The following is a 10266-nucleotide window of genomic DNA, read 5'->3' as shown; positions in this document are numbered from 1 at the left end:
CACACACACACACACACACACACACACACACACACACACACACACACACACACACACACACACACACACACACACACACACACACACACACACACACACACACACACACACACACACACACACACACACACACACACACACACACACACACACACACCTTATCTCAATATACTCAGAATATTTGGAAGGAATTACATACACATCTTGGACCAATTTATCTTTTCATTTGTGTTTAATTGTTTTATTTGATTTCTATGTCATGCTTAGCAACTCCCTTTTTCATTCCCTTGTTTTCGTGTGATTGTATTTATGTTTATTATTTATGATCTTTGCGGTTCTAGGAAATAATTGTTGTTTTAAAAAAAAAGTAAAACATAATTCAAATTATTTTTTAATAATGTAAAATCAATCACCGGCTTCACGCTTAGCTACTCTCATTAAAAATGAATCCCACAAACACTACATTAGTAGAACTGGTCGAATGCTAAATGAACCCAAACAGGAACAAACCATTGTTGGAAAGTGCTGATTCAGCGTCTACCCCTCACATTATTGCTGTGTCATTAAACGCGCTCCATGTCGCTTTGTGTCGGTTCTTTCTACATGAATGCCTTCTGTGTAGTTTCTCCTCCTGCACTGTATCACGGGGTTGTTGTCAATGTTATGTGTGTACAAGTGCTGCACAGAGGTAATCACAAATGGCATATATCATTTTGTGCAATTGATTTATTTTTATAGTATTTAAACTGTTTTTGTTGAGAATGTTGTACCAGATGTTTTACTTCGGAGGTGTGGGTCATATCCAGTCTGTGGACAGCTTGGTAGAATAATGAAAGGGGGAGATGTCTACTAATAAAATCCTAATTTCAATTCATGGCCACTTCTCTTTTTCTTTTTTGGATTAAGATTAACGCTAAGGAACATGTTGGAAAAACTCAGACCACACTGAGTATACACTGGTTTTCATAATTACATTACATGTTACTTGTTAGACGCTTTTATCCAAAGCGACTTACATACTCAATACTGTGGACAATCCCCACAGGAGCACTTTGGGGTGAAGTGTCTCAGGGACACAACGACATGCTGACTGCAGTGGGGTTTGAACCTCCGCCACACGCCTTCCAACTGGCGAGTCAACCTAATTGACTCCGGATGACTCAACAATAATACAATTAACCACTAGAGTTCACAGCAGAATGCTTACAAGTCAGAGTAGAGAAATCACAGTTGTTACAAACAGCCATTTTGACGTGTCATCACAGGGTAAAACAACAGGAGGGATTCATAGAGTACGGTCCAGTTCTATTTCGTGTGTCACAGTGAGCTAGATTTCACAACAACAGGGCTCTGGCCCAACGGAATGGAACAGGGCCATATGTGTTATGAATGTGTTTACCCTGCCATGACATGACAAGACAGCTAAATGGCTGCTCTGACAATTGCCTGAAAATAAATATGCACAGACCCAGAAACTAAATGGAATTCAGCCGTCATTCTGCCAAGAGTTTCTGTACAATAATCCCAATACATTTTTTTCCTGTAAGGTACTGCAATATTAAAAACAGTGAACATGGATGATTTCACAAACACAGATGTTAGTCATCAACACCTTTTGCAATCTAATAATTGAATGATATTTAGAATCCATCTTAAAGGGGCCCTATTATGCTAAATTCCAGTTTTCATATTTGAATTGTTTGCCTCTACTGGGACATGTCTCCATGCTTCAATATTCAAAAAGCTCTTTATTTTTCTCATACTGCCTGTGCTGCAGCACCTCTTTTCACCCTCTGTCTGAAACCAGAGCCCAGTCTGCTCTGATTGGTTAGCTGGCCGGCTCTGTTGTGATTTGTCAACCACTGAAAAATGTTCCGCCCCTCGGCCTATCTCATACAATGTGTAGCCAATAGGAGCGCGAGTGTTACTTAGTGATGTCACTCTTACAGAAGTAAACAAAGGAGACCAATGGATACATCTCAGGCAGGGAGGGGGAGGAGCTCTGGGATTTTAGCCTTTGCAGACCATTTACATGCACAGAAACATATCACACACTACAGGAAATGGAAACCCCAAAAAGCAAAAGAGGACCCCTTTAAAAATCAGGGTGCACTTTAAAAAAATAAAATAAAGAGGGTACACAGCAGGGTTTTCTTTGTATGTATTTGCCTTTTATTTATTTTCCTGATTGAAATGTATTGTAAGGTCATAATTTGTCATTCATCACATTACATGGCATGATGCACCAGGTCTACTACACCCATTTACAGGAGGAATACACGGAAACATACACAAGGTTTTACAATGGGGAACAGGAAGTTAGCTCATTGCACTTACAACAGTGAATGGAACACTTTGTAATCATTTGTAGGCTCTCTACCTTTTTTCTGTAGTTTATTTTCACCCTCTTTTTTTTCATTCATTTTGTTGGGTTATTTTTTCACCATCCAACCCTCTTCATCTCCACCCCAAAAATCTGTCAACCCTGAAAAATTACATGGAAGCCAGATATTTACCCCCCCTTTTTTTTTATGTTTTCGATGTCATCTCATTTTACAAACACAACAGGTATAGAAACTCTACACAGACCAATATATTTTTTCATTTTTTTTCATTTCCGAATACAACTTGTTTAATGATTCTGCACGAGCCAGCCACTAACGTACACAATGCGATTCTCGTCATGTATCCTCCAAATCTACAACTCTTGTGTTTCATGTAGTGTGTGTGGTTTTTATGCACACACAGTTTGGGCAGGGAGGCTTGCATACGTTCCAGCTTGTGTCGCTGTGTGGTGTGCAAAGGCTTCTCTCCTGCCTGTGTGTGTGTGTGCGTGTGTGTTGTAGTATGTTAGTGTGTCGCACAGAACACATCCTTCATGGCATTTACATTTAGTTCTCTTCTGGTATTTACACTGGAAAAAGATGGCAGCCCGTGAGGTGAAGGTCAAAGGTCAGGGGGTTAAAAAGGTCGAGGGGTGGGGGTGTCCAGTTCATGCACTTTACTTAGATGCTTCATTACAGGTGGAACATGAATAACTGCTCTGTGAATGATGGACTGTTTATTTCTGTCTTTATCACAACCTCTCACCTATGAAACATTGACTCTTTTATAGATTTATATATATATATTTTGATGTGTTTTTAAATCTTTCTCCATTCCTACACTACATACTGTACAAGCATTGTTTGCTACCTTTTTGGTTGAGAACACACAGTCCGGTTTCCCAAAAGTACTCGAAGCTGCATTTGAATGCCGTGGACTGTTTTAACTCTTTGTGGTGCTAAAAGTAATTTCAGCACCACATTCGGTTTGTCCTTATTGCGGAGAGTCTTGATGTCGGATTAGAAAATGAGTAAAGACTTCTTAGATTTACATTTTTAAACATAGATCTGATCCAAATGACCCATGGAATCAGTTTGAACTATATTCCTTAAAGAAGCTATTCCTGACCAGATTTCAATTCAATTCTGGTTCTATCTTCTATTATGGACTACATTTGTGCTTCCAACACTTCTGAAAAAGCCGGCTGTGGCTCAGTGATTTTTGCTTTGCTGTGGTCTGATCTTGCGCTCCAGGATATAAACAGACCCCATGCAGAGTATAGACAGAGACCACGACTAGAGGGCAGTAACAGGATGGCTTTCTTCAGTAACCAGTATTGTAGTATAAAGCCCTTGCTGCTATGCATATTGACGTCACCTTCGGTGGCTTTCTTCACACAGGAGCAACAAAAGTGACATTTTTCACACATTTGACACAGACCCCAGCCTTAAGAAGGTCTATTTGTGTCGTAAATTGTCCAATTTATTGCACCTGCATAAACAACGCTATATTTATCTATATCTCAGTTAGGATGCTGCATTTTGTTAGTGCTTTCCTGAGGCAAAAGTGATTGAAGAACATTTTATTTTACTTTTTACAAACCTCCAAAAACATACGACATAAAATAGAGAAGGTTGGTAATAATCGGGATAACTTGAAACTTTCTCTCTCATATGATTTGCTCTAGTTTGATACTCCTTTAAAGCTTCCAGGGTGAAGTCACTGATCTTGTTGCCGTGTACGGCAGCTTTGTATCTGAATGATGACCTAGCATTCTAGCATTTTTCAATAGCCTCTAATCTCATATATTGTTATAAAATAAAATTGTTGTGTCTATATATTTCAATACCTAAACGTCTTAACAACCCAAGCATCTTTGAGCACCAGGAAAAGTGCAATATAAATACCATGTATTATTATTATTATTATTGATACTATAAACCTCTCTTCTTCATCGCTCCTGTCTTTCATCAGCTTTCTATCCCCTCTCAGTATGATAAAATACATTCTGACATAGATAAATCCTCTCATAAATGTCTCACAAAAAATATATATACTGGTTTGTTTTACACAGTGACTTAAAAGAAAGTGTAGGAGTTGGGAGATAAACAATGTGTTGTACTTCATAAACCACCTCTTCTTAAATCTGTTATCTTTTCAGTAATTTCCGTTCCAGTGTATTTAGCTTATAAATCCTAAGTGTGTCGTGGCAGTTCATCTTCAAACACCAACACTCATCAGTTCATTTAATTCAGGAATGCCTTGAAAAGTTCAGTATTTTGTGTCTAATATAATATAGTGTCATCTTATCTATCATGTGTATATATTTGTATTTGTACGGCGTTTGAGTATCTTAAATATTCTTTAAAAATGTATTTCTCTGCAAACAACGAGTGCACACATGTAGACAATAACATGACATGTTGGGGCCTGCTAAATAAATAAAATAAGAAAAAGAGGAGCATTTCTTCTTCTTCACCCCTGAGCAGTTGCAACCTATATTAGGGAATGTATTGAGATCCTTATTTATATATTTATATTCTATATTTATAGTCTTTCCTTTTTGTATTTATAAATCTCTGAACAACTTTTCTGTGTACCCTGCGCCAAAAAAAAGCAAATTGGCCTTGTTTGCAACGTTCATGAAACCTGGGATTTTTCATTGCTTATGGTAAATGCCCTTTCAAAAATATATTCTTATTATATTTTTTTCTTTCTCCTTTAATATTGGTGTTTAGAACAGCAAACAGACTCTTTTGTATTGTTAAGCATCTTATGTGGACTTTTTATTATTAACTTTATGTCTATTATTATTTCAAATTCTCATTGAAAATGACATTGACCTATTTGTTGTTTGAATTGTATTTGTATTGCAAATAAAGAACTGCTAGACCTCAAATCATCTTAACAGCAACACTCCTTTCTTGCCTATCATTGCCATTTCCCAGCTACCATGAACACATCTTCACAAAGAGACCCCAGTTAGGGAGGAGAGGATTACCACGAGTAAATAAAAGACCCTTCTTATAATTTCCTAACCTACCGGTGAGATATATTATACACACATTCACAGAACCTCCTTATTTAGATTTATGAGGAATGCCAAACCAAATGGATATTATTAGAATAACTCAAGTGTGATAAATAATGACTTTTCTCATTGGTGTGTATTTTCACTTCGCTTTTCTTCCTCGTGTTTTGACCAAATATGATTCATTGCATAGAAGGACTGGAGATGAGAGGTCGCCTCTTCTGCCCACCATATTTGTCGTGGTTGAACTCGTGTTTTTTCTTTTCTTTTTTCCACATTGGATGATGGCCTTTAAATACACGCATACAGACCCCCACACACATACATACAAACATTAGGAACAGAACAATATAGAGGTGACCTTGAGGTTTTCTGCGCCGGGCGGCATGCGAAGGTTCCCAGCGAGCGTTCACACAGACAATATACAGCAGAAGTTGGTTGGGTTTTGTTGGTTTTGCTGAAGGCCTCGCAATGTTTGGCCCGACAGTTTTTTGAGTACCGAAACCGAAGATCCCACAATGCACTGCAGGAGCGACAGCAGGGAGAACACTGACCTGAGAAGTTTTTCCATGACAGTCTGAGAGAGAGGTTTTGGGGGGTTTGGTCTTGGTCGCCACCATGATAGAAAATGAAAAGTTAAAAAAAGGCGAGTGACTTTGTGACACAACCAAGTGTGTTATATTTGGTTCCTCAGTCACATGAGTGCTTTTTTTTCTTCTTCGTTCTTTTGACACCGTGTGCTTTCACGTGTGCAGTGAGTGAAGACACATGCTGATACACACCGATGTGTAAAAGGAGCGTGGCGGTGCTCCTAAAGAACGTCCATGTTGGATTTTCAGAGAAATCACATTGAACCCCCGCAGGTGAAAAAGTCCAGTTCTGCCGCAATGTGTGTCTGGTCTGCGTTTCAGTGCCTCTCTGCTGCCCTGCAGTGCTTCACATCGACTCCAGCTGGCCAACACAAGCAGCGCATCACACTTCCTGTGAGTGAAGACGTGATGTCTCACTGTTGGTCGTTGGAGGAGATCTGGGGGTATCAAACGTGTGTTTATAGGTGAGCTCCTGCTCTCTGATGAAGAGTACAGCAGTTGAACATTGTCAGAGTACGTTGGTGGTGGTACGTTTAAGCGTTACATCAGTGGTGTGTAAAACAGACGGAGGCAACACGTTTCTACTCCACCAACTTTTTAAATGACACACGATTGTGCTCTTCACTTCCTTACCTCTTACTCTATTGCTTTTATAGGTATTGATAATAAATAAGAGTCAGTAAAATCGACAGGATGAATTCAGTACAAAACATAAATAAAATAAATAATATCAATAACGATTATCAAAAACAAAGTTAAAAAATATAAATTAATCTCACTGTGGCCAGTGTTCCAGCAGAATTAACTACATAAAAAAGAGGTGTGATGAAAATATGTGTTTACAGGGTGTAATAAAAAAGATGTCACTTCAAAATAAAATATTTAAGAATGATTAAGGCAATATTGGTTACCTGCAACATAAAAACCAGCAATAAAGAAAGTAATTGAAACACAGGATATGATAACCACCAACAGCAACATGAGGAACATCTGAGAGCCAAATGTTGTGGAGCAGTTGGAGAAACCCCATCACCACAAGCACTGCAGGTGAATGTTGTCTCAATGGCTTTGTAATGGCTGAAAAACAACCCGACGACATACAGTTTCACTCCAAAAACCAATCCATATTTTCGTCTTAAAAAAAAACTAAAACAAGGCTCCTCTTATTCCCGTGGCCCAATTCCTGTGTGTTGCTCCGGAAATCTCTTAATCGTTAACGTCGTCTAGCTAAGTGTTTCCAAGTGTACTTATGGCCTCAGTTAAGTAATGATGAACAGTGTAAGGTCTTGGATATAAAGTTCCATGCATTCCAAATTCCTATTCATTTTTTTGTATCCACTATACACTTCTTTAAAGATATGGCAAGTTGAGGATCATTGGGCGGGGATTGGAAATGAAGAAGAATCAGCATTCAAGAAAAACGCAGAGAAGTGAGGAAGAGGGGGAGCAAAAGGTCTAAACAGTTCCAATCTGGAATGTAGATAGAAACAAACCGTGGAAAGAAACGCAAACCGAAAAACATGGACTGTGGGTCGGCTACGTCGTTAGCTTTGTCTTTTTCATTCAACGTGACATTTCCTTTAAGTGACAAGAGGTCTGTAGTACCAGAAAAACCTGCAGCAAGTTTTATTCACATTTTCCCCGCTCTTTTTTTACTTTGAGAATAGATAGAAAAGAGGAGAGAGGTGGGTTTGTTCCTAGTTTGAGCACAGGACTGTGAAACCAAGGATCGTAGCATGCCACCATGCCTGTTGTAAAGCAACCGTGTCCTGTAAGCAGGAACAAGGAGCTCTCGTATAAACAGTAGCGTCGTCAGCGTATTGGCGACCATCTTGTTATTCCATTGCAACTGCAGGTTAGATCCAAAAGGAGGACTTAGGTGGTGCATGGCTACCATTGGTTTTACTCGTCTTCCAACAACTGTGTAGATCTCCGCTGGTGTTTAGCTCCCTCTACTGGCATGGAGGAATAGCCGCATAAACACATTTTGACTTTTGGCTGCCAGTTCTTTTCAATGAATGGCGGAGAAACTGCTACAGGTGGTTTGGAGGGCTCCGCGGTAGTTTGATGGAGACTAATTATTTGGCTGGGAAAGGCTGGATAAAGCATGGATGTTGGGTTGGCATGATCTGTAAAGAAACACAAAGGTAATTTAGTCTATTGAACACTAACCCTGCATGGTTATTATAATATTCATGGATACGAATTTGATATGTGCATATTCATATTCGTCTCTCCACTGCATGTGTGTCCTATAATTAATATTCACCTTATTTACAATATAAGACTACAATATTCTCATATATAAATAGCATAGCAAACATTGTGTAGCACATAACAACAGCTGTCCTTCCAATTTGGAGGGTCAACAATTTATAGAAGCAAACATTGTGAAAGGTCACACAGCAGTTGAATAAATGAAGAATGTCTGGGTGTATAAAGAGAACTCATGTCATTCCTATGAAGGTTGTTCAGTGGCAAATGAAGCCTGACTCGAGAGCAAAAGAACCCGTATCTATGCCCATAGAGCGACCAATGCATTAACAAGATTCAATCAATGGCATATGCAGGTGGTTTAGTTGAAGCAATGATCTGATTCAGTGCTGTGATCTTCATCTACAGAGGTTTCTTGAGTTTTAAAGGGGACATGTCATGGATATCTTCTGTGCACATATGTATGTTTTGGTATCTGGAATACCCACCAACCCACAAACAAATTGTAGACAACTTTGCAATTCTGTTTTTAGGTTCAACAAGCCATTCAGATGCTGCTCCCCTTCCTATGTCACATGTAAGCTCATTAGAATAAACCTTCCTTGTATTTAGCCGACGCTTTTATCCAAAGTGACAAAATCAACATGTCCGCTTTAAAGCTGCTTCAAGGTCATATGAGATCAATGCATTTAGTTTGGGACTCTTTAAAGACACACGGTCAGCCTTTCTACTCAATTAAAGGGGATTGCTGTGTAGAGCTGTAATGCTGTAGCAGTCGCATTGGCCACTAGATGGTGGATGAGCCAAATAAATGCACTGCTGATGTACAGTACACCAAACGTTTAGAATAATAACGGGAATGATTATGCCTTGTATCTGCATTCATCTGTTAATGATCGTATTCGAAGCAGCATTGAGTTTAAGCAGGGTAACATTCATGTGGTGTATTAGTTTTATCAACCATTGCATCCTTGCTACATGAATTCTGGCCTTTGATTTGGTTTATTATGAGAATCAAGATTTTTGCCTTGAGATCTTCCTACTCCTAGCTGCAACGAGTGATAATGAGTGGAAGCAGACGCTAAGGTAAAGAGTTCTTCTCGTCAAGAAAATAGTGTGAACATGCCAGGATTAATCCAAATATTTAACTCATTTGAGCCAACCCCAATTCCTTTTTTTTAAACGAGTATTTCCAGCATGTACAAACTGTAATGAGCAATAGCAACACAGGTCCAGGTCACTTAAAGAACATATCACCAACTGTCTACATAATGGGAAAGGCACATGTTATCATGCTACCTGAGAGTAGTGATGTTACATATTGCGCCGAGGCTTCGGAGCGTGTGTCGAGTAATCCCCGAAGCTTTTTGTGAAGCTTGTATCGAGGCTTGTATCGTTTTGGGCCAGTGACGTCATCGATGACAAACGAAGCCTCGCTGCCTGTCGACACCACGTGACTGCTTCAGGAAGTGCTTTAGATCGGTTGAACCGTTGAACCACAACGCTCATAATACCCATGGATGTATAATAAGAACGATATTACCCCTCCTGTACCCGGGCCCGGTGACACGATGGAATCAAGAGAGCTCAGACCCTCACTTATAGAGGTCGGAACATGTCATAAGTATAAATAGATACAAGCATAAATAAATGTAGGAAAAAAAACATGAATGAATAAATACAGGAATACATATGTTACAGTGTTTTCAGGGAGATTCAGCGTGTGCGCTGTGGCTCAGCAGGAAAGCAGTTGACTCATGACCGCAGGGACCCTGGTTCAACGACTGAACAATACGTCTTTTTTGTTGTTTATAAAGCTACAGCTAAATGAGATAATGTAGTTAATAAATGTATTCTTTGATATGGTTTAGCCTACAACATGGTTAAGTTTACGAATATTATTAAGGAATACAAATCCCTCTTTGCAATGTTTACCAGCCTCCTTAGGCTTTTCAATCACAATCATTAAACTGGAATAAATACAATATTGTTAACATGAAAATATGATTTAATGTTCGTTGTTTAGAGGTATTTTAGAGGTATTCTAAGGCTCGAACTCGAGCGTTCCAGAGCAGTGGTTCTCAAACTTTTTTCAATAATGTACCC

General features: G+C 39.1%; 1 protein-coding gene across 1 annotated transcript in view; it reads right to left on the bottom strand.

The window, feature by feature from the left end:
* Window positions 1–2170: 2170 nt before the first annotated feature.
* bsna (bassoon presynaptic cytomatrix protein a) overlaps window positions 2171–10266 on the bottom strand; it is a 215663-nt gene continuing 207567 nt past the window's right edge. The window contains 1 exon segment of the mRNA XM_034086861.2: window positions 2171–8075. The gene's annotated coding sequence lies outside the window, so the exon portion shown is untranslated.

Source organism: Pseudochaenichthys georgianus, chromosome 7 (genome assembly GCF_902827115.2).
Source record: "Pseudochaenichthys georgianus chromosome 7, fPseGeo1.2, whole genome shotgun sequence".
Lineage (NCBI taxonomy): Eukaryota > Metazoa > Chordata > Actinopteri > Perciformes > Channichthyidae > Pseudochaenichthys > Pseudochaenichthys georgianus.
Note: the sequence above shows the minus strand (reverse complement) of the source record. Positions and strands in the feature narration are given on the sequence as shown.